The sequence below is a fragment of the Anser cygnoides genome, chromosome 25 (genome assembly GCF_040182565.1).
Source record: "Anser cygnoides isolate HZ-2024a breed goose chromosome 25, Taihu_goose_T2T_genome, whole genome shotgun sequence".
Lineage (NCBI taxonomy): Eukaryota > Metazoa > Chordata > Aves > Anseriformes > Anatidae > Anser > Anser cygnoides.
In genome coordinates this window covers 5582081-5606307 of record NC_089897.1, presented here as the reverse complement: position 1 = coordinate 5606307, position 24227 = coordinate 5582081, and the positions used below count along the sequence as shown (strand labels likewise).

At 44.0% G+C, this 24227-nt stretch overlaps 1 protein-coding gene across 1 annotated transcript in view; it reads left to right on the top strand.

Annotated features, from left to right (window-relative positions):
• Positions 1-24227, top strand: part of PLXNA2 (plexin A2) — a 451101-nt gene that overhangs the window by 49683 nt on the left and 377191 nt on the right. Inside the window, exon 3 of the mRNA XM_066983022.1 lies at positions 7793-7940. The gene's annotated coding sequence lies outside the window, so the exon portion shown is untranslated. The remainder of the gene's footprint in view (positions 1-7792; positions 7941-24227) is intronic.

The window sequence follows — 24227 nt, the reverse complement described above, 5'->3', positions numbered from 1 at the left end:
GTAAATTCTCAGTGGTTAACTACATATTTTTTTTAGAATAGGGAATATCCGTGTGCCTCTAACACACCCAGCCTGATGCTCTTCTCCAGGTGTGAGGACAGCGTGAGAATCACTGGCAGTCCTGTTTTCAGGGGTACCGAACAGTCGCGGTTTCTAGTGGCTGCAAATGGAGCCACACATTCTCAGTATATCTGAAACTGAAGATACACTTGCTGGTCTGCCTAGTCTGTACACTACCATTTAAAATAAAGATGTCTGGTGCTTCCTGACCGTCTCTGCTAAAACTTTGTTCAGGTGCTTGATTCTGATTTAGAGGAAAGCCTTTGACATCTTGCAGAGCCCTAGTGAGGCTGTGTGCTAGAAGGGGTTGAAAAACCAGAGACTTTGTATGAAGCCAAATGTTGAGGTCTTTTCACATTTTCCCTATTTGGTAAAAGAGCTTTCTCGTATGCTTTTTCACTTGCCACCCTCCCCCATTGCCTTTCTCCCTCCCCAGCGTAGGTAGCCACACGTTTTGATTGAGGTTTAATCTCCTTTCTTCCTTCCTTTGCAAACCCACCTCCTCCCTTGCCCAAGGCGATCTGTCAACTCAAACGCATCACAAATCAACCTGACAGAGGAGATCTCCCCTGGAGCAAGGCACTGGGAGCTGCGCTCCCGCCGATTCTCAGATAGGGAGGGTGGGGTGCGTTTTCCACATAAAACCCAGGCGCAGCTAAATGGAAGTAAATTTCCATTCCTCGCTCGCCTTTGTTTCGAACTTCTGCTTTCAGCAAGGCAAATCCACAACCTCAAGAGGGTGTGCAGGAAGGTACACAAATGCAGGGAGGTTTGGAGAGGTGCAGTGGCCAAGGTCAGGTGAACTGCAGTGGCCGTCCTTGGGCTCTTGGCAGCGCCGGGGGTTGCTCACGCGTCTGTCGCTGCCTTCCGTACTGCTGCGGAGCTGAGGGTCTCAGACTACAAAAAGCTGAACAAACTTCCCAGATCAACCATGATTTGAGCACCCGTTATGCTGATAGAGAAGCTGAGGGTGAAAGAAAGTGAGAAAGATGTTCGAGATGAGAACATAAAGAGTCCTGTGATTTTCCGTTTTACTCTTTCTCAGCAAGAGAAGTGCAGAGAAGTCGCTGAGGTGCTGCTCAGCTCTGCCAGTAACACAAACCAGCCCAACTCTCTGCTTACCCTTGGACCTGAATCTGCAGCTGTTCCGGCCTTAGGCAGACGGCTCATCCCTGGTTCAAGGAAAAGGACCAGGTCTTCCTTGGTTTTATGGGCATAATGTTGTTACTACTGCAAGGAAAAAAAGCTAGAAAGTAGCCTTAACTGGCATTGCTTTTTTTGGGACTTTTTCAGGGTGGTGGCAGAGCCTGCTCAAGCATCCTCATGAGAACAGGCTAAGATACACCATGAAAATGTAAACATCTCCTTCCTTTCCTTAAAAGCCTTACTTTTACCTGTAAGTTGGTTAGAGTGTTTGCAGGAGCATTTCCTCACCTAGTTAAAGCCAGTAAAAACCTCTTACTACAGATCTGAGAACCTCTACGTGATCCCTTTTCCAAAAATACATCGCCATCAATGCATGGCTTCGGAAGTTGCTCCTGTTTGTATCAGCGAAATAAAGCACTTGGAGCAAGACACAGGAAAGAGAAGGAAAGGAAACGAGGCCGCTCCCGATCAGCTTCACGTGGCAGACGGTTTCGTGTGAATCCTGGAGTGCCAACAGGCTGACCAGCCATTGCAAAACCTGCTGCTGATTCAATGGTTTTCGGAGGCAGAGTTCTTTCAAGTGCATAACCTTTCCTGTGATTTGGGGAAGTGAAACTGCACCCATTATCTAGATTTAGCCAGAAGTTGAACACTTACCATGTTTGATTTATTAGTTTTATAAAATGCAAGGTCTTTAATGTTTAGTGCTTGGAGCACACCGTAATTTTAGCTACATTATTACAGTTGTTGACCAATGTATGAATTATCTTCAAAGACTTTTGAGTTCCTCTTAGCTAGCTTTCCCACTCCAGCTACCAAGTCAAAGGAAGCCAGGAAGGTCTCTTCTTTCAAGGAAAGAAGCAAAGTGTCACAGGTCAAATGTGTGTGAATGGTCTGGAAACACAGCCAGCAGAAGCCCCAGCGAGAGCACAAGAATTATTTGTTAGCTCAGGAACCTTACCAGTACTATTCATAATATGTAATTTTAATGCCTCATGACTAGGTTCTTAGAAATGAGTTGTTAGTCCCAAAATCTTAGAAAAGAAGTGGCCACATTAAAAATATCTATCAGCTAGCCCCTTTGGTAAGTTCACTGGACCATATAGGCTAAACTCGTGTCTGAGTGCAAGTATCTCTCCAAGCCACATCTGAAACGGCAGCACGGCAGACGGGTGTTTGTGCTACTTGTCCCTGCTTAGCCTTTCCTCAGAGCACTTTGCCTTCAGGAACTGTCACAATGAAAACTATTCCCACCAGAATTAAACGCATTTAAAGTCATTTTTGGAAATTGTCTGGGCACAGCCTACTGTAAAAATGAGATGGCACAGAGCTGATTAAATAATGTTTATGCAAATACAAATGTTGTCAGGGCGTTGTTTTCTTATTCTTCAAGATCCAGCTTGTCAAAGACTTTGGCTAAGTGTCAGGTTCATTGAGCTCAACCGAGCTAGTAGGAGCTTGATTTGGGGTGGGCAACTGCCAGAACCCTGCAGAAACTTTTCTCTGGTGCATCTCCTTCCCATCTCCAACCTCAGCGGTCTGTGGGGCCTCGAGACTCTCCACCCATAGATCTTGCTGCTCCACTGACATCCTAGAGTTCCACTTTTCACCTCCTCTTTCACCTGGGTACCTTAAAAGTCCCACGCTGTTCAGGCATGGTGTCTATCATGAAGTAACAGCAGCCCTGTTTTGATTTTCACAATGCTTTGGTCCCTCCGATGCTCAAGTAGGTAGTTAGCTTGTTGGGTGAATATTGGCATTGCTAAAGCCACCATATCAGGAAATCACTGACGGGTGCTAAGAAGACAGATGCCTGCAGCAGCCTTGGGATATACAGATTCCTGCACGACGAGGAATTCAGAGGCTTTTAGGTGAATTGGGCGATATGAGGAATAGTTTTCAAAGATATTAAAGTGACTTTCTAATCAGGGGAAAGATGCTGGATCGGATCTTAGTAGAAGTACTAATAAATTCTACCCAAACTGGCAAACGGCAGTGCCTTTCACTGATCCACATTAATTTCCACGCAGCACATTCTAGACTCCTAAGCAGACGACTCCCTTGTTCACAAATAGCGTGAAAAGTCCTTGATGTCATTAGTCATCAGAGGAAATATTTGCGTAACCGCTCCGAATCGAGCATGTATTTGCCTGCATTTTTATGATGCTTTGTCTGAATATTCTTTTAAACAACAGTTCATTTGTGCAAGTGCTCCAGGAGAGTGTACAAGAGACGTTCTGACTCGTGGGTACTATTGAAACTAATTCCAAGCTCTCATTTGAACAAATGTTTGCAAATTCTTTTCTATGGTATTTACACAGTTCTGATCTAAGCTTCATTAGCTCAGCAGATTCATTTCTGTGCTGCGACACCTACCTGGCCAGCTGGAACCTCTGAATATTTTCTTGTGGCATTTTCGAGGGGAACCCTGGGGAGAGTCAGCCACTCGCTGATAAGACATTCAGAAGTGGTAGAGTGTGCATCTCTTGGTGGTGTCCTCTGCTGATGAGCCACATCCGAAAGGACCACTTCTCGTGGTATTTCTGCCCAGAGCAGTTCTGTATCCTTCGTAAATGCAGTTTAAAATCAGAAAATAAGTCAACTTTTGTGGGTACATATAGTTTTCCTTGTACATAGAGTCTATTACCGGTAGCATAGCGGTCTGGGAGTCGCAGCAGTGTGTTCAGATAGACACAGAAAATGACAAAATGACAAATGTGTTTTTCTGTGCGACTTGCAAGGGTAGAAAAGAGCTATAACAGGTCGATAGTGCGTGCCATACGGACCCATGAAGTTCAGGTGAATTAGACAGAAATGAGTCCTTCTCCCCGCATTGCATATATATCTGGTTTAGATATTTGTAAAACTAGCTGAACACATAGATAGGTAATTGTCCATGTAGCTGCTTTTTGCCATTTTAAAATGGTTTTAGGTGCCTGCCTGAAATAGGCACTCATAACACAGGCCTAGGGCTTGAATCTGATCTCACTGTAGTTGCACTGGCAAAAGACCATTGTCTCCTGAGTGCTAACAGTGGTTTTGGTTTTGCCATGCTGGGAATAAGATCAGAATATATGCCTGATACTGGGCTAGGTAGTGGTGTGAGATGAAGACTGAATGTACTAAGGCTCTGATGAGTGGCCTCACCTGCGTACCTCCAGCATACACCTTTGCTAAATTGCAGGTAGCCCTTATACGAGTGGGTCTTCTGTAGGTGAATCTGTGTAACAGAGTAGTGGGGTTATCTGTACAATTTTTGTTTTTACTGCTTTGAGTAGTACTCTGCGATGTCAGGAGAATTTTATCGCAGAATTTTTCTTTGAAATGAAAAACGTGTGCTGCAGGTGAATGTTTGAATTGGTCCAGAACCCAATAAATCAGAAACGTGGAATGCAGTAGTTATTGTCGTTTGTATTTGTCTTTTTTCCTGAATACTTATGGTCTCGGCCAACACTGGAAACAGAACTGCATCCCAGAGTGTGTTTCCTCTGTTATTTTGTCTGGTTTCAACTTCTCGGTAGGAATCAGACTTCAGAATGCAGTTACGATACTCCCGAATCCCAGCTGCCTGGATTTGAATCTCAAGTCATCTCTTCCCACTTAACTACTCGGTTGGTTCAGATTTAAGCTTCAGGCTTTGGCCCTTCTCAACCTTCTAAAAGCATGCTTTAATCTCCTGAAAATCATGAGCCTGATAGCTCCTGGGTGCTTTAATTAAGTGAAATGAAAGACATTAATTTCCATAAATAGAAGAGCTTCCAAGAACAGCACCGGGGTTCCAGCCCAGCCACCCACCCGAACGCGCGCTGTGAGAACAACCTCAGCCTAATTAACGCTCCCCGGAGGAGGGAGCAAGGGTGGCTTGAACTTTATCCTGAAAGATGCCACTGATACGGTAATGAGAGAAAAGGGAGAGCGGGTTTTGAGCGCCCTGTCAATGTGATAAAGAGCAGGGAAGATGGAAAGCACTTCTTTTATCTACCAAGTGCTCTTAGCAGAGCATGTGGCACCAGCAGCGCCAGTACCACCAGCACCACCAGCACCACAAGCCCAGCCCCAGCTCTGGCCCAGCCTGACCGATGTGAGTCCTTTTGGCCAGGTCATGATTCTGAGTCAATACAGACATCTAGTGGCCGGAGAGCTGGAAGCCACTCGGTTCCTTGGGGAAGTTCTCTGCTTGCACATCTTCCTTTCCTATTTTTTCTTATTTCATTATTTACTTTAAAGAAGAGAAAAGCAAGATCTTAACGTGGATCCTTATCTATGTGCCACATTTCCTTTGGTCTTAATTTGCCTTGAGCGGTTCTTAAGCTTTATTGTGGGAACACTGAAGTGAAAATTCAAGGCTATTTTCATAGGAATCCAGATCCTCTTCTGGAAACTCAACATTATCTCATCATTGCCACTGAAACCAATTTGTGCAAACTGAAAACTTTATCTGTGCCGAGCAAATGAGGTTAAAAATTGCTTCATACAAAGCTGCTAAAAGACAGGGACCCCCAAAGAAGAGTGAGGTATATTATGAGATCATACAAATGGGGAGCTGCTACTAGAGGGCTTACCAAGAATTCTTCCAGTAGCACCGGCAAAAAGCAAGGCAGGAAGCTTCTTGTTCAGTCTGGTTGCATCTGGTTTTGTCCTGTCCAACACACCTGTCCCTGTTCCCCAAGAACGGATGCCTAGATTTATTTATTCTCATAAGTGGAAAAATATGATTTTCACATTGATTGTTGTAAGCCCTGAAGTCCCAGTGTGCCAATGGGTTTTTATTCTGGCAGCCAGCATAGCATGTTTGGCTACTTTCAAGTTACAAAATTAAACTGTGTCATCTCTGCTACCTATGCAGCCATACTGGCTTTGGCAGCGGCAGAGGATGCATCTGCTCTGCAGAATCCAGAATCCTTCCTCATTTGTGCTGCTGGAGGCAACAACTGAATTTGGCAAAGGGTGCTCCGTCATCAAAATGCAGCAGATCAAAATCCCAAGTACTTTTACCCCCATGCTGTAGAATGTTCTTCTAAGCTGGAATCCAGATTTGAATAGTAAAAACTCCCTGATTTGGAAGTATTCACAGAGCTTGTTTCAAGGAAGCTGAGAAAAACATGGATAGGATGAATTGAGCCAGTTGATGTGAAATCAGGGCTACAGTTAAAGCACTGTGGCAGCATTAAAATTCTGTGCTTAACACTATCAAACCAGTTGCTAGAGCAGTTTGAGAGAATTTATTTTGTGGCTAGTGGTTATTTCTTTGTGCTAATGAAATGGGCATTTTTCTTCAGTGAATTGAATCACAGCTAATTGAGTAGCAATCAGCACAGGCCCCCAAGTTCAGATAAATGTTGCCTTCCTAATGCTTTGTAGAAATGCAGAATCCATTAACTATCTTCAAATGAGATAATTTTTTTTTTAAATTAGTAGAGTCTTAGCAAACCATTACAGACAGCATTTGTGCTGTCACAAAGAACTTTCCTATTTACTTAACACTGGGAGGGGAAATTTATTTTCAATTAATTCAAGTGCTCTTAGGTTTTACGGTTTGTTTTTATATTCTAGACAGAAATATGAGTTTCTCATAGGTGAGTAGGCCTGTCTTTGGTCAATTCATAATTTTCTTTCTTATGTGTTCATAGAAGGCAACAAGTTCCCCTACTGATAGCCACTGATTCATCTCAATGAGTCTAAAGTACTGAGAAACATTTTATTGCAAATCTGCCTTTGCTTTTGCACCCAGCCTGTACCTAAAACCAACTCAGCTCCATTCAGCAGTGCTAAATTTCCTTCTGAAAGAGCCCCAAACCTCTCTCTGTAATTCTTGATGCTCGCAAGCTTGATGATTTACACCAGCGTTTCCTCCCGGTGACATTCAGTTGCAGGGCTCAGTCTGTCTGCTAGGAGGGGCTGGGAGCCCCTGCCCTCCCCGTCAGCGCTCAGACCCTTGCATCCCATCAGGCCCCCACTGGGACCGCGGGGAGAGAAACCTGAATTTATCTCTGTGGCGGCTTAAGAGAGCTCACGAAGTAGCCAAAAATTCGGGGCGTAGGGAGGGGCAGGATGGAGCCAGTGGCTGAGAAATAAACAAAATAATGTGCTGATGCGTTGTAGAAGAATGGATTTATGGCTTGTGACACTCCTAAAATATCTTTATGTAATAATGAAAACTTCATTATCCAGCCCTGTGCCGAAGTGTTGCCATGGGCCCGCTGCAACTCCCTGGGAAGATCTTTCATCCTGACAGAAGTTCTAAATTACAGCATTAGTGCTCTAACGGAGAGGAAGTTATGGCCTATTTTGTCTGTCCAGGGAAATGAGACACACATTGCTATGGAGTAGGTTATTGAAATCTAATCACTGAGAATATTAAAAATAGGGTAGCAAAAAAAAAATATTCTGTGTGAGCACTGGGGATAAATTAAGTGATAAACCTTGAGTGTTTACCGGAGTTTCATTATTTTATGAAAAAGTGATTCATCTTTATTACAGTTGAGGCTATTATGTTTCACATCATTAAGGAGGCAATGCATGGAGACCGTAAAGCTAATTTTCAGTCCAACTATCAGAACACATTATGTTTTTATTTTTATCACAGGTATTGCAACATCCTCTGTGACTGCGTGTTCTGACCTCCAGAAACGTTTGATCCATAATGTTTTAGAGACAATGAAGTAAAACCAACATGTGCTCACCAAGTAATCATTAGCATCACGTGTGCTTGGGCTGCTGGTCCTGATGTCCAGGTAAGAGGTGTGTTGTTTGGGTTACAGCCATGATGCCAGGCCTGAATGTGCAACCTCAGCTGGGCTGTCCTCTCTGACCGCTCTAACCCCATGGCTGAATGACTGGGAATAAAAAGTCTTGCCTGTATTTGTAAGCAATCGAGCAGCCAACCATATGGAGCACTGCTTGGGAAGTTTAGTTTTGTTTTAATTATTGTGCGTTTGTGTGAGTCCTTCTTCTGGTCTTCTTCACACAGGCTGGATTTTGCTTTGCATTTTGGCAGATCCTAACCCATCAGTTCCTCACAGTTCCCAGGCAAACACGTGCTGCTTTGTATCAAAATGTTGTAAAACTTTCCCAAGACTTGTGGCTTGGGGTATGCGGAACCATCTGGAACCCGACAAGCTTTGCCTGGCTTCCTCTGGCTGCGAGAGCTTCACTTGGCCCCTGTAGTTCACAGACAGCCATACTCCTGAGGTTACTCCTCGTTGCAGAGCAGAAGTAATGTAACTGCAGAGTTGCAGGAATACTTCTGGGAACACTCATTTTAGCTTTTAAGTGGTTTTGCTGGGCTAGTGTCCCTGTGCAAGTCCAGGTTCCAAAAATACCACAGTGAAGGTGATTACTGGCAAAAGCCTTTGCTAAAAGGGCAAAATTTAAATAAACACTTGAACACATTCATAGGAAATTAATCTGGAATTTACATTTGTAAATATTCCTATCAAAATCTCTGGAAGATCGCTGAGAAACTCTGATCCAGTCATGGCAGAGTTTAAACATCCGTGTAAGGGACAGAGCATGACCTGCAGCCCTCAGGGCCCGTTGCTCAGTCCAGAAATTCAGGCTCATTTTCTGACGTAGGTACTACACAGGCTGATGTAGAGCAGCTTTTGTGTACAGAGCTTGTTCCTGAAATGCATTTCCTTGCTTCGTGGGGTCCCCTCCGCTGCCCAGCAGTTCCCGTGTCCACCTCAGCCACCTCCTCAGGGACCCACTTCTGTCTCTGGGCTCCCTGCAGTTTTATCATGCCATTTCATGACAAAGCCGAGTGAAGAAAGGTGTTGATGCTGGACCCCCAACTGCTGAACGAGTGCAAGAGTTCAGTGAGGGTAGAGCACCCTCTCTAGCACGGCCCTGGTAGGACACTCCTGAGCACCGTGATGGGACTGCCGTAGCCTCCATCCCTGCCTTCTCACCGATGCCTCTGCCACAAGAGCTATCAAGGAAACCCTTATTCAGCCTGTGCAAAGAGGAAAAGTCTGATTACAAGGTAATTGCAAGAACAACATGTATCTTCTATTGGATTTTCTGAAGGAAAACACACTGGTGTAAAGGGCGCATACGGGTGTATGTATCGCACAGAAACCCGAGTTCAGTGCCAGCGCTGCTCTCTGGTTACCACGGAGAAAGGTGGGTTGGGGAGCATACCTTTGGGACAGGAGGAAGAGCAAATCGTGTCGCTCCAACAACAGGCTCTGAGTTACCTGTGTGAGCACGAGTGGCCCAAGGAGTCCAAAGGTCTGACCTTGTACAAGGATGCTATGCTTGGGAGGACATCGATCCACTCCTTGTGCCGGGCAATACTAAGGTGTGCCCTCTGTGTAGGTAGGATGTGCCTGTACAAAGAAACAGCCCGTGTATAAGACACAGCGTAGAGGCTGTTGTGTAGATAATAATGCAGGTATGTTCGTTGTCCGATAACATTTCTGAGGACAGGGATCTGCAGATTAAGGTTACTGTTGGTATCTTCCAGTGATACAAGTGGCAACAGGGGACCAGTCTGTGAATTATCTGCACGTGTTATGCAGACCAAGAAGAGGTAATTGCAAGGAATGTCTCGGTCAGGATTTTGAAACAGATAACAACATCACTGCCATAAAACACAAACGCAGTAAAGAGAATATACTGCTCCTGGTATCTGGTTAATCAATGGACTGTGAAGAGGCTGAAGTGATGAACTGGCTATAATCAGGGCTAATTTTATGCAATATAATATGTTCATAGCATCACTATTTAAAAACAATTTTAACCGATTTTTTAAAAGTGTAAAGTCATTTGGCACTGCTCAGTTTCAATACATATCTTAAAACAGATGAGGAAGGCAGGAACATATCCTTATGATACATGTGTAATTTAAACAATATCATCAACTGAGTATTGATTGCTGAGTAATGTGCTTATTAATTAATAGGTGTCGTCATGTTAAATACATTTCTCAGAGCTGTTCTGGGACCATTTAATAAGATAAATAGTGAGGCGTAGCACAGTACTTTGTCATTAAATATATGTCACATCAGAAAGAAACGTAAACCACATGCCTTGAGTAGCGGTTTGCTGGAATGTGCCACAGAACAGCTGATCACAGAGGCTGCCAGAGAACAGGGTGGTACAGTGACAGAACCCAACAAAGGTCGGTCCAAACTAAAAAATTAAGCTGCCTCTCACCCAAATTTCAGACAACTTTTGCCTCTTGGTTCGGCTTATCAAAAAAAATGCCCTCTGTTTTCTAAATTACACCAAAAAAGCCTACCAAACACAGGGGAAGCCAGGAAGGACCTTATTCTGCTACTCTCATTTATTATACTACTGCACTTACGGATGCCACGATAAAACCAGTGCAAAGAAAGAGGTGGGAGTCCTAGAAACAAATGTTTAGTATGGATCATCAGCATATTCCTGCAGGAGTGAGGATACAAAGAAACCAGCCATAAAGTTGGTGATGATCACAAGCCCATTGCTCTTGACCTGTAGTTTTTGCAAGCCCTGTAGCAGTCTGTGCATCCCCTGCTGGCTGTTCCCTTAGCAGGCCAGATGCTCAGCCGGCAATTACCCCTTACTCTATCTGCAGGCACCCACTGCTTTGCTATTATTGTCTTCTTGGTTTTATTTGCTATTTAAAGGCAGGTTACAACCCTCTGGCTGGCACCCAAATATCTTCAATTCCTTTCCTGGGTAAATTATTTCCTGTCTTCCATTATTCCTAGCAAAGTTGTTAAAACTCACTCCTGACAGTTCCTGTCTGTGGCAGCGAAAGAAACCGCCCCCTCAGTGTTGAGCCAAGCACCTGCTTGTTCAGTACTTCTCCATCCTGCTTGCATCGCATCCACCAACCTGCTGTGCTTCACATACGAAGCAGATCTCTGAAGAGTACGGATGAGAGCTTGCACATCTCACACGCACGCCGTATCCAGTTTTCTTTACTCCTTCTACTCTCTTGTGTGCTGAGCGGACTTTTCCACTGATTGTTTGATTGATGGATATTCAAAAGGCATCTTTATGAGCCCTATAAATAATCCCTTAAAGGTTTTTCTTTTCTTCCTCCGTCAAAAGATGCCACTTGATCAGGTGTCCAAGCAGTGGTCCTGGTCACACCTCTCCTCCTGGTTGCTGTTTGAGCAGCGTCTGCTCTGTGCCTGCCTGGCCCTTGCCTGTGGCTTCGGGGCTGCCTGGCGTGCAGCACCGGGTGCGTGGCTGCGTTAGCCTTGCAGGGCATTGTTTTGTGCTTGGTTCTCTAAAGCTTAACTTGGCTTTTTTCATCAGCGGTTACTGGCACGTAACGTGCATACTTTTTATTGGGGATGGGGTGGAAGCAGGGTTATATGAAATGGAGACAGATTTCCTGCTCTGAAGTTTGTTGTAAATTATAATTGAAAACTGAGTTATAAGCAGCAGGTAGGCAATCTGGTCAATAATCTGTTTTGTGTACGCGTAAAACCACACAGACTCCTTCCCAGCACCCAAAGCTGTCCATGCCTTTTGATCGAGCAGGTGCCCTGCTTTGCTAAAACAGAAGTGCTCTTACGCTGCAGTAAGGGGTGCGTTGCAAGAACCTTTACCAAACCCAAGGCTTCTCTGGGTTTTAAGCAGCGTCAGAGTTGAGAGGAACCTGCAGTAGGTGTCGTGCCACCTGGCAGGCAGGACGAAGACCTTGACACTTCTGTGCCCCTTCACGGTGCCAGAAGGGGCTGAGCAGGCTGTACTGCCTCCGGCCTCCTCCATGCGCACACCTGCGGAGCAGGCCTGGCATGGCCCCGTTTCCCCCTTTGGCTAGCAGGTGCCCTCCATTTCAGTGGCCCTGTGCTGATCCACAGTTAGAGACCTGAGGGTCCTACACTAAGTCCTGGGGCGAATGTGCAGAAGGGGATGTGCGGGGAGCTGCGAGCAGGGGCTGCGGAGCTGCGGGCACCGGGGCTCAGCCGCTCCCACCCGCGCCACTCTGCAGGTGCTGCAGCCAGCGGCCGGAATGGCTCCACTCCCCTTTTTAGACTCCAAGACTGCAATTCTAGCTGACACAGTGTGAAGTTTCATTTTTTTTTCAATTATTGCATGATTTGTGGTGGGATGAGTTTAAAAGAAACTTCCCTCCCTATGTTTTCATACCCACTGAGTTCATTGTTTGCAAGAAAAACTGTCAGGACAATAGAAGGACCGAAGTGCTTTCTCCTGAGCAATGTATCTAGCCATGCGTTTTACAAGTATCGTACAACCTCTTTTTCATCATGGCTTTGATTAATATCTGGCTTTTAAAATATACGGGCTCTTTTCATAAGAGCCACTTTGTGTGTCTGCTATTTGCCACTTGACAATGAGAACTGGATCAGACTGGGCAGGTAGGAAACAGCAAGATGAATAAATGACAGAGCAGGTGCACATTAAATGTGACATCAGATACAACTATTGTTAGGGTAATTGAACAGAGATGTATATGATCCTGATGTTCGTTTACATGAGTGCTTCCTTACTCTGCTCAAACAGCAAAAACAGGCCTTTGGAAAGAGCGTAAATGATTCCTGTGGCCGTGTTACAGGTGGCGCAAAGGGACTTTACACCGGTGAGAGTCAGTCTGTACATATTTAAAATAAATAGATGTGCACATAAAAAAATAACCCCTATTATTACACAAGGATGCAGTGGGAGTACCAGGGGAATGGCTAAAGTAACAAAACTTGACACCAGTGATAATAAAAGAGGGAACTAAAGCAAAGAGATCACCCCAGCCTGCTGGGTTTTGAGTGCTTAATCAAAACTGACTTCTACTACTGCAGCTGCAAAAGAAATGTTTCTAGCTTCCCATTAATTTCCATACAATAACCCTCTAATGGGGGAGTTGCAGGGGAGAGGAGGGCGATCAATCTGCCGTAATGACACACCAGAGACTAAGGGAAAATGCAAACTTGGAGCAATTTCATGGCAGGTGCAACCTTGGAAAGTACGGCCATTTTTCTAAGTTAATTTGTTCCCCTGATACGTTTGAAATCCATATTTGTACTTTAAAGGTCTAAAATGCAAGATGATTAAAAAATATAACCAGGTTTTTGTAAGCTTTTCAACTGTATCAGGTGATATATTAAAGCCCCTCCTTGGAGCTAGGACGGCTCGATATCTTTTATCATTTGCTGCCAAAAAAAGGAATAGGATTGTTTATTCTAGCATTCAGTTTCTGTCTTTAGCCTTCCCATTTACCTCCCTAGCCTGATGCTCATTTGTCTCTCAGCTGAATTGATCCCTGGTACTATAGAAAGTAATAATAGTAATAATAATGCTAAGTGTAATAACAGTAATAATTATTGTTATTGTTAGTAATATCAGTACTATATAATGATAACGACCACTGTGGCTAGAAGTTTTAAAGCTCTTAAAAGAGTTAATTTGTGAGGCACTTTGGGTGCCTTCCTCTTTTGGGTATTTCTGAAATTCCATCTACAAATCATAACAAAACAAACACCTTCACCCGGGGCAGACGCTGAGGCACAGAACTCATTTCATTTTGGGTCTCCCGCCCAGTTAACATTTTAGTAAAATCTGTGTTGATTTGAAGGGCCTCACATTTTCATAACAGGGAAGAGCAGCTTTGGGGTAAAGGAGAGAATGAGCCATTCCTTGACACTGTCTTCTATAAGTCGGTGGGGAAAAACATGGAACCAGAGCACTGGGAGTGCCAGCCCAGGTTGTCGTCTGCACCGGTGATGGATTGTCCGCAGAGACTCATTTCTCGCAGCTTACCACCGCAGTGAGTTACAAGTACCCCTCTGTGAGCTTGGTGCACTTGCGATTCCATGCTACGCTTTCCTCATGTTTTTTGACAGCTGCTGAGTTTGGGAAGAGATGCTCTTCCTTCTCCTGCTTATGCAGCCCAGCCCAGCCAGGGCCTGGGGGGCTCCGTCACAGCGCCCGCAGCTCTCTCATTTCTGTCCTCCCATCCCTGTCAGAGCTGCAGCCTATTCCTCTTTTCACCTCGTGATTTGGGCTTCTAAAAGCCAAACTCATTTATGCTGATTTCTGCTTTTCCTTTCTCTGCACTTAAGAGCTGCAGCCACAATTTGGAAAGTATTGCATTTTAAAGCTCTGGGAAGCCGGAGGCTTTGCATGAGAATCGCATACCTGCTCTGCTCGGATGCCTTTGTACTTTCCACTGAGTACCTATCTGCATATTTAGATTCGTGTCTTTGTAATACAGCCCTTTGCAGCTGAAGTTAAGGTATATGCTTTTTTACCTGAAAGGAATCTTATTCTACTGTGATGCTGCATTTAGGTGGTGTTCTTGGCATATAGAGCAGTTTCCTGTGATCAATGACTATTCTTATGTTCTGATTTATGTATCATTCTAAGTGTATACTCTTCCCCACCTGCCCCAGCACTAAAATTCTGTATCAGCTATACCTACAAACTGCCTTAAGTGCCTTGTGGTTTTTTCTGCTACCCTACTTGGCTTCCAGTAGCATGCTTAAGTAGATAAACAAAATAATTGATCATCTAAATGAGATTGCAGGATTCATAAAGGTTCAATTACGTCTTCCTAAGTTTGATCTCAAGTCAGTGTAATGAAGTATCTCCCTAATTCTCAGTACATCATCAAAATCAATTTATTGGAATCAACTTCTCCGGAGAAGGTGGCCAGAGGAATCAGAAGTACGAAGCAGCAGCCACGAGAAGAAGGACTAAATACACTAAAGTTGAAAGGACAATCTCCTTTTCTGAGTAATTTCTCTACTGATTACAAACATAATTTGAGGACTATACGTTTTATCCTGAGGGCTTTTAAAGGCTTTTTTCTGACTTTCTTACTCTCACAGAGGAGCTCAGAAACACGACTGATTCAACAGAGCCGTCATTTTTGGCGCGGTTTGGCTGTACTTACTGTCAAACGTTCATGTCAAAATCTCTAATGCTACAAAGCACTTTACTCCTCTTTCAGGTCCAACGGGTAAAGTAGGAGCGGGAGAGGTGGGTTTTAGAGCTCTTTAATGCAATGAAGGCACATACTATTTAAATGAGGAGAACAGATCTCGGGAATAAATTCCTAAGGGAATAGAGCAGATTCACTATCACTTGCAACCCTTAAATCCATGTCAGTCATCTTGCTAAGTAATTTAACCACAGTTTGAGGGGGAACATGACACTGAATGTGCTTTTCTGCTATTCATGTGATTGAATTGGACCTCAGCTCCTTAAGGGAATAAGACAGGGTTTGGGAATTTGCAAGAAAAGTTGCAGAAAAAAAGTTCGCAAGAAAAGATTCCTTTCAACTTTTGAAAAAAAAACTGTTGGAGATGATAGGTTTTGAATAGGTTTTGAAAAAAAAACAACTATTAGATGCTAAACTTTGGTTGCTGTCTTTCGTACTTTATCTGTAGTATCAGATCCATCAAACCAGATCGGTTTGCTTCTGCAATATCGAGATATATCCAAGTAAGATGGGTCTGTTGTCCGTATCTGAGAGGCCAATTCAGAGAACAAGCTGCATGAAGAAAACAGAGCTTGGGTCTGAATAGTGTTGGCAGGATATGCAGTCCTCTCAGATCTGTTCAAAGCTTTTCCTTCCACTAGACCCTTTTCTCACTCTCTCTGATGATTTAGGATGTGAATTTTTGCTCCTTGCCATATGTATTTACTACTCTGTAGCACCTGTGCTCTACAAAACAAGGCATGCTCCTGCTGAAATTACATGTCTGAAACTTCTTGAGTCTCTTCAGTGGAGACCAAACGTAGGAGCCAGCTCTGACATCCAGGCTCCCAGGCTCATGGGGAATATGCACCTTCAATCAGAGAGCACAGTATCGTCTTTTTCTTGGATCGGCTTTAATACTCCTCTCCCCTTAAGATGACAAACTCACTCACTGTCCATCCAAAGGTAAGGATCTGTAAAAGGCAATTCAATTTTACAGGCCATAAAGTTTTATGTCCACTTCTTGCGTTTCTTCCCTTTTGTTTATGATTTCAGAAAATCTCTCAGCCTGCAATCTATATTTTGCCTCTGAACATCCATAATGCAAAGCTGAATTCCAGCCACTTGCTCACAGAGGAAAGCAGAGCAGAACACCCAGCTGAGGTTGCAGCGTGGCTTTCTGGATGTGGGTGGCAGACGGGAAATTTGGGTTCTGTTCCCAAGACGGATGCTCAGAGCCAGCTGGTGGTTGGAGGCAGGGAGACCAGCCTCAGGACAACCTTTCCTGTGGGTGCCATCAATTCTGCACCACTGTTCAATAGCTTCCCAAGTTATCTCACAGCAATAATGTTGCCATCCTGAAAACAGTATTTGTACACAGAAAGTGGCGGTATTGAGAAAATCCAGATGCTCATTACACCCTTTCGGCAGCGAGGTCTGGAGTTTTCCCTTTGAATAGCTCCCATTTCCTCTTCTGAGAACGACTCTATGCATATACAAGCCCAAGATTAAAGACAGGAAAATACTGTGACATTTTAAAAAGATGTAAATAGAATAACTCAATTTGCCATCTAGGCAGGAGTCTCGGGTTTGACAAGTACTTGTGACTCTGTGGCTCACTCACAGCATTACTCGTCACCTCTGCTCATAAACTTCCACCTAGAAAATAAAGTAATTTAATTAGAAATGTGGAATTAGCCTATTGCAGTCACACTCGGTTAAGCCGAATCAGTTTTTAAAGTCCGTTGTCATTGGGGCTGAAAATACCTGTTCCATTAGCAGCCTGATTTTAGGTGTGCGTTACGAGGGTGATCGCACTACGTCAACCACCATATATTCCTGTTTATTTGCTTCTCTGCCCTCCAGCCACTCTCATCGTACTCCACCACAACCACAGGCTTTTCTTCTGTAACCTCCCAAATCTTGCTGCACACCCGCGGGACTTCCACTCTGGTATGGCAGTTAGGGCTCCTAGCACAGCATAAAGGACTAGCGTTGGGCAATCCTTACCTGTGATGTTTCTTTATTATCAAAAAATAAAAAGGAAAACCATGAGGATAGTTCCATATTTAAACAATAAATACAAATAAAGCCATCTTGGCTTGAAGTTCACAAATATTTTTGAAGGCAAATGGGATGGGAAGAGTTTAGCCTGCAAACACTGATTTGTCATACAGCCTGACTAGACTAGTGCTTTTCAACGTGCTTTGATCCTCTTCTTTTTTTTGGCCCAGGCATTAGATAATGCTTTAGAAGCCATTAGAAAAATAATGACAATTGAAATGCTTTGAAAAAGTGACAGTTTGATAGTCTAATAATAGCCCCTACACTGATCTGGAGAAGGTTTTCGTTGCTTTTTTGTATTAATTATGTACAGTACATTTCAAAATGTCCTTTTCTCCCCAACAAATAATGTAACCCTTTCAGAGACCTGCAGTCCTGGAAATATGAAATACATCGATGCTAATGTAAGCATATCTAACACGTAGGTGTACTTAAAGGTGTACATACGCTATAAAAAAGCTGGAAAAGATGCTGTGAGGTTGAAAGGGGAAGAAACAGAGAAGATGATAACACCTTTGGTTATATTCTTTGGGTAGAAGAGAGCCCCAAAAGGCTGGCCATGCAGAGTGCTCCTGCATGGTCCCCAGGAAGATTTTTCTCTAGGGAGAAAATACGTCCCAAAGGGCAATGTGGATGAGAGCCTACATTTCATTGCAAGATCTTGTTTTTGCAAGATCTTATTTGGCAGCGATAAATGAGCAACTTTCAAGCCTCAGAAGTGATTAATTTCTCACTGGAGCTGTCTCTGAGGCTGTCACAGCCTGACAGTCCTGACATAAGTGTCATTTATAATGTCACAAGTCTATTACACATAAATGTCATTACACAATTGCTTTGAGGATGAGGAAAGGTTCACTAGGGGAAGAGCGTCTGATATTAAGTCAATTATAGATCTTAATGTTATTGTTCAGTTGTCCCCCCTCGTACAATTACTTTATGTCTGATTTGTTCATTTTGTGCAAATCAGCAATTATTTATTGCAGTGATACTAGTAGGCAACCCAGGTAGGCTCGGTGTCATTAAAACTCTGGCACAAGCTTGCACATGTTGCCATGATTAATATCAACATGAGGATCGTGGTGCTTTGATGAGGAGCCATCCTGAAATACTCCATCCTCGGTCTGCCCCCACTTCTTCCTGTGTCTCTCTGAAAGGCGCCAGCATATGGGTGAGCCGATAAATCCTCCGTGTGGTTTTGATAAAGATGGCTTGTTTTAATGAGGATGACTTTTTGTGCAGCCGAACAAAAGAGGCTCTTTCTTGTTAGAAGGACAGAGGAGTTCAGCAAATTCCCCTGCGCTGCACCTCAATTATTCCCTAAAATTGGCATAAGCGTAGCCTTCGTTTAGTTCTAACGGGCTTTCATCCTCCTTGGCCCAGACACAAACAAGACTTACGCTGGGGCTTGGTGCACTGATGAGATTTGAATGCATTATGCATACGAAGGTGTAGCGATGGAGCTGCCCGGCTGGCTCGGAAGAAGGACAGAGGTGGGACAGTGCTGCAGCGCCCGTCCCTGAACAGCCACAGGAGCTGAGCTGAGGTTTCATCAGAGGTCACCTGAATCCAGCTCAGTTTTGTGAGCTGGAAATGAAGCTGCCTGTTAGGCCATAGGCAAAGACCTGCTTCTGAGGGCACTCGGCATTTTTGTGCTGGCTTCAGCAAAGGGAATCATGCTGTACTGCAATCCAAGCTGACTTACAGACACGTAAATACAGAAAAAGGCCACAAATCTCCATGATAATCCTTCAGATTTCTACGGAGAAAACCGAGATGAGAATCAGGCCTTTTAAATTGCTCCCTTTGCCTGTTTGCTATTCTGGGAAGCTATTGTTCTCAAAGGGACATCTTTAAAGCAAAAGCTGGTAGAATAATTTATCTGCGAATAATTTATTCAGTGATTGATGGGAAAAGCTGCTGAATAAATAATTCACTGAATGCTAATGGAACATCAGAGATGGTCGAATAATGAAAATGTTTATTTGCAAATAATTTATTCAAAGAAAAATGCTGGAATGTATCAGCTCAATTATTCTTGGTGAATAATCCAGTCATTCCTACCCAGCCCACTGTGACATGTTCTACAAAGATGGTTTTCTTTTTCAGCTAAATGAAAAAACTCCAAGTAGCTAACTCGTGTTTGCTCCAAGTGAGGAGCTCTGATCTGCTCCTGGGAAGAGCACTATGAGAAGTTGGGGTAAGAAGGTCCTCAAGCTTGAGCTAAAACTGAATTTCAAGCCCAAACTCTGATCATGATGGCAGCTTCGTATCCTAGGCCTCTTTCACCCCTGATTCAATCCCATTATTAGCAGCAGTTTTATGATCTGAAATCCTCTCTGCATTCTAAGCATTATCCTTTTTTTTCTGAACAGCACAGGATGTGGCCCTCTGTTGTCTCCCTGGAGACATCAGTTCTAAATTTGCACTGACTGCAGCAAAAATAAATAAATTAGCCAAAGCCAAACTCCCCAGCAGAACTTCGTGCACTGAGCATTGAGAACACGGTCGGAGAGGCCTGGCAGGGCACCCTGCGTGCGGCAGGTACCGAGGGCATCGCGGTCCTCAGCTGTCCCCTCTGCCAGGGGAGGTCCTGCCTGCATGCCGCTGTACAGTGGGTCTCAGGTGCTCCTTGAAAACTGAAGTGATTTTATGCTGATATTAGAGCTAATACAAGAAAAATCTAAATTATATTTTAAAAGAATCTACCCTTTTATCTCTTGACCTTAGGCCTCTCCCTCTCAGGCAGAAAAATCAATCTGGACTAATCTACTGGCCAATAAAAGTGAAAAGAGGAACCCACATAAGCATTTATTTTTCATTCTTTTAGACACTTTTAACAGAGACACAGAGCAAACATCCCCAGCTTCCTCACATCTGAGGAGAAAACATCATCCTGAGAGGTCCCATCGTGGCCTGGGGGAAGAGGTTCAGGTGGAAGCAGCAGACGCACCCTCCCCAGGTGCTGGGTGGTTGAGGAGCTCCGCAGCAGGGCCTGCGCCTTCCTGCCTCTGCCAGGGCAGCAGGACCCCTGAAGTCCTTCTGGAGACCCAGCTGCAGGGATCCAGCAATTGGGCAATCACCTGGCACCAGGGAGCTGATAAAACCAGCAACCTGGGCTGTGCCTTGGCTTGTTAGGTGCTGGCTGTAGGAGAGGCTGTTATTGTTGGTTTTATTTATTCATTTTTTAAGTCATAGTAGCTAGCACTAATGGCAGGAAGAGCTCCTTCAGCAGCTCTCTGTGTACAGGAACCCTGGTTTTCCTTGCTGAGGGTTTCAGGCTGCAGGGATGTGGTGTGACTGGGAAGGAAATGCTCTGCTTCCTGGTGCTGGAGGAGCTGGCTGGCTGGAGAGCGCTCAGGCTGGAACGGGGCCTGCAGCTTTGAGATGAGCAGTTAGGTGATGTGAGCATCTAATGGGGATCTCTTCAGATGACTGTGAAGTTACAGTTGTCAGAGGAAGAACTGAAGCAGGGTATTTACAATCCCTCTCTTCATTGTTACCTGCCTGAACCTCCTAGGGCTGCAGCGCCATGTGTACAAGAGCAGCACAAAGGTAAGCTTCACCCAGTCTCCTGTCATTTCCAGCAACCCCCTGCTTTTCTGATTCACTTATCTTATTTCTTCTGCCTCTTTTCCTCTAGTTCTGTGAGCATTAGGCAGGGTTTATAACCAGGAAAGCATGTGACCACCTGGGAGCGTAGGTAGCTCTTTGGAGCTTTGCTGTCCTGCCCCTCCCGGACAAGGGGGGTTGAGGTCAGGGACAACGTGACTGAATTTGCTTTTTATTTTTAAAGCTTTATTTCTTTTTTTAAAAAAACAAAAAAACCTTCTAATCAGTTGTAGATTCATGCTTTGGACTAGGGCTAAAGATGGTGTATCTGTTGTCCAAAATGTTCTGGTTGTGTCTGCTTTTCATAGCTCGCAAACAACCCCTCGATTTACATTAACTGCGCAGTGCTGCAATCTCGGGTGCAGATCAGGTCATCTTGCCTATCTTTCACTGCTTTATCATCTTGTTTTCTCCATTTCTTCCTGTGATATATTGAAGTAAGCGACATTTTCAAGAGCAGGGGCACTAAATCATGTATGCTCTGTGTATGCATAATCTGGAGTATCTGCTCCAGAATGCTAACGAAGGCACGTTGGCAAAGAGAAATTGCCAGAGAGACCTTGGAGTCAGCTGGGACATAAGTAGTAAGAGGCAGGAGAAATCACGTCTTCTCTTAGTAATGGGAGTCCTTCTAATTGTCTGAATAATTATCTCCTCATGCAGCCATAGGAAGGCTTTGAGGTCAGGGTCTTGCATAGTGGGGCTGCAAAAGTTGCGGTGGAGATGAGTTAAGCTCTAGGTGACTTATGGGCAAAAGTACATTAGGGGGTGTGTGTGTGGGGGGGGAATATGTGTGTAAAATTAGCAAATGTGTTAGTGACTGAAGTGCAGGGACCTTGTGACACTCACCTCAGAGCCTAACTTGCAAGTGCCTGCCACTTTTCAGAAGCCTTTCAGATCACCTGGGACTGCTGGATGCATCAGATGTGGAAATAGCATTCATGCAGTGGGGCTGGAGGCAGGTGGAAAAGGCCCTGTCTGTGCCTTGGTCCCCCGGGAATCTATAGAAAGCCTAATTTTGAGCAAGATTTCCATCATCTTTGCACTACCCTGCCTAGATCTTATAGAATAAAATAAAGGTAGCTGTGCTAAGAGCCTGCTATTATATTTTGTGATTACACCCATCCGTATCAGAACCAGCTCAGAGTTGTTTTATTCTCCAAATTTCTGGCCGTATTAGCACTGTCAGAATCCCTGATTTATTACCTTGCAGGGAGTCTAAATGCTTGTCAGTGCCTTACTTTGCATTTTTGTTCTGGGTTCAAAGCTGAAAGCACAGCCGAACTGGAAACTTCTTGGATGCTGATAGAAATGTAAGAGAAATCTCAATTTTAAAAAGGTGTGAAAGGACCATAAAAATAAGCCTTGCACTAAGCAGATCAACTCACCCTGCTAACAGGAAAAAAAAAATCAGAATGAGAAGATGATAATACAGGCTTTAGTTTGTGGGAAATGAATTAGAAAGATGCTGTTGGAAAGAACTATTTCATTTAGGTGTTTTAGTGGCATGTAACAAGTCGCTATAGCTATACTGTAGCAAGCTAAAATATTATTTAAAAGTTAATTCATATTTTTAGCATATAATTTCTAATTAACTTGCTGTAGTTATCTTGTTAAATGTCAATTAAGTCTTGGAGCATTCCTCAAAGGTTTCCTGTATTCATAAAATGTAATTATACATCTATTGCTCATGTAACCCTTATTACTAGTATAATCTACAGCTAAATATATCTTTTACATACTAATTATACATCGCTAACTGCTATATTGATAATCAGTAATTGATTTGGCACAATGGGTTGTCACATTACCTTTCCAAATGTCAACTGGAAGTATTTAGAGTTACGAGTTCTGGCCAAAGCTCTGGGCTCTGCCCGATGCTGGAGCTCAGCCTCGCGCTCCCTGTGCTGCAGGGCTGGGCTGCGGGGGCTGCGTGTGATCTTCGCTCCTTCCTCAGTTCTGCTTTTGTTCCGGCTGGTGTAGGTAGGGCTGCGGAGCGGGGTTATGTTGTGCCTGGGAAGGCACGGCGGGTCGCCTTTTCGTGTCTTCCAAAGCACCAGCTCAGCTCCACGGCTGAGCAGCATTGACCGTCCTCTTACAAGGCAGGTTTAATTACACATGAACAATTTTCAGAAAATACCTGAAACCCCAGTTAACTGCGATCTAAAACAGTGATGATCCAGATGGAAAAAGGGGGAGGGGGGATATAATCTGAGAAGCTGGAAAGGCCTTAATTAGGTTTGCACATTTACTACCCAGCAGTAACGTGGAGCAGATATTATTCCCTGTGTCTGGTCTCGGCTAACCTCTGCTGCTCCTCCCTCCCCCTTCACTGTCTGAATAATATTTACTGATACATCAATGCTCCTTGGAGTTCGGATCTTCCTTGTCCCTTGCCACATCCGTATGTGTCTGTGTTGATATTGATGTTATTCAAACAACGATCATCTCCTTCCCTTGTCAGTTTATATTGAACGTTTCACATAGCATAATTTTAGCAAACGAGTATCATCCTCTGCTTTTCCCATTCGTGTTTTTTCCTTTTGCTAGAAGTGGTATTTAAATTAAACCATGCATTGTGTTTTTCTTCACTCTTGTTTCCTAAGGCAACGAATTTTATGGATCTGGGAAACAGAATCAATATGAAGTTGGATTGTCCTTATGAGATCCTCTTAATATCCCAGGAGGCCAGGCTTTGTAAATCAGGATTAAGAAAAGGGGAAATTAGTGAAGGTAGGATTCTTCAGAGGGCTGTTTGTGTGCACATCAGGGACAAATATTGAAATGTGCAAACATAATCCAGGGAATCCAGGGTTTTGTGTAGCTTTAATTGAAACAGTTTGTAACCTTCATTCTCTCCAGTCTTAAATGACTCTTTTTATCTTCCTTGAGTTCGTATTGTGGGTTCTACTGCGCATCATGTTCATAAAATATACAAAAATTCAGTGCTATTTGGAGCAATTTCTCATCCAGTGACAGGAGAAAGAGATGGCAATTCAAATAATAATAACACTGGTTAATGTGAAAGTGAACATCCTCAGAATGCTGAAGCTTTGTGAAAAGCTCTGTGGCCACTACCAGGGCCTTTAAACTTTGTGTGGAGATAGTCTTTCATTTACTTTCAGAGTTTCTTAAATCTGAATAACTTTTATTGATATTTTGAAGGCAAAATTTTCCAGCTTGCTCACAGCATTCCCTGTCTGGAGAACTGTTTGCTTCAGCTGTGCTCACAGTTATTCCATGACAGTGTTGGTTTCATAACAGGGCTCTCTTCACCAGAGTTCATTAGAAATAAAAACTTAATTGAATTAAGGCAGTTATCCATGCAGGAGCAATTACAAGTGGCAGACGTACTCTCTCCAAGAAGACAGGTTTGCTTATTCGACAGGACCGAGGGAGCCTGGCCAGCTGCGGACCCAGGGCGCTCCGGCTGCCCTGCCAGGTGCTGCTCTGGGCTTGCCGAGTCTCT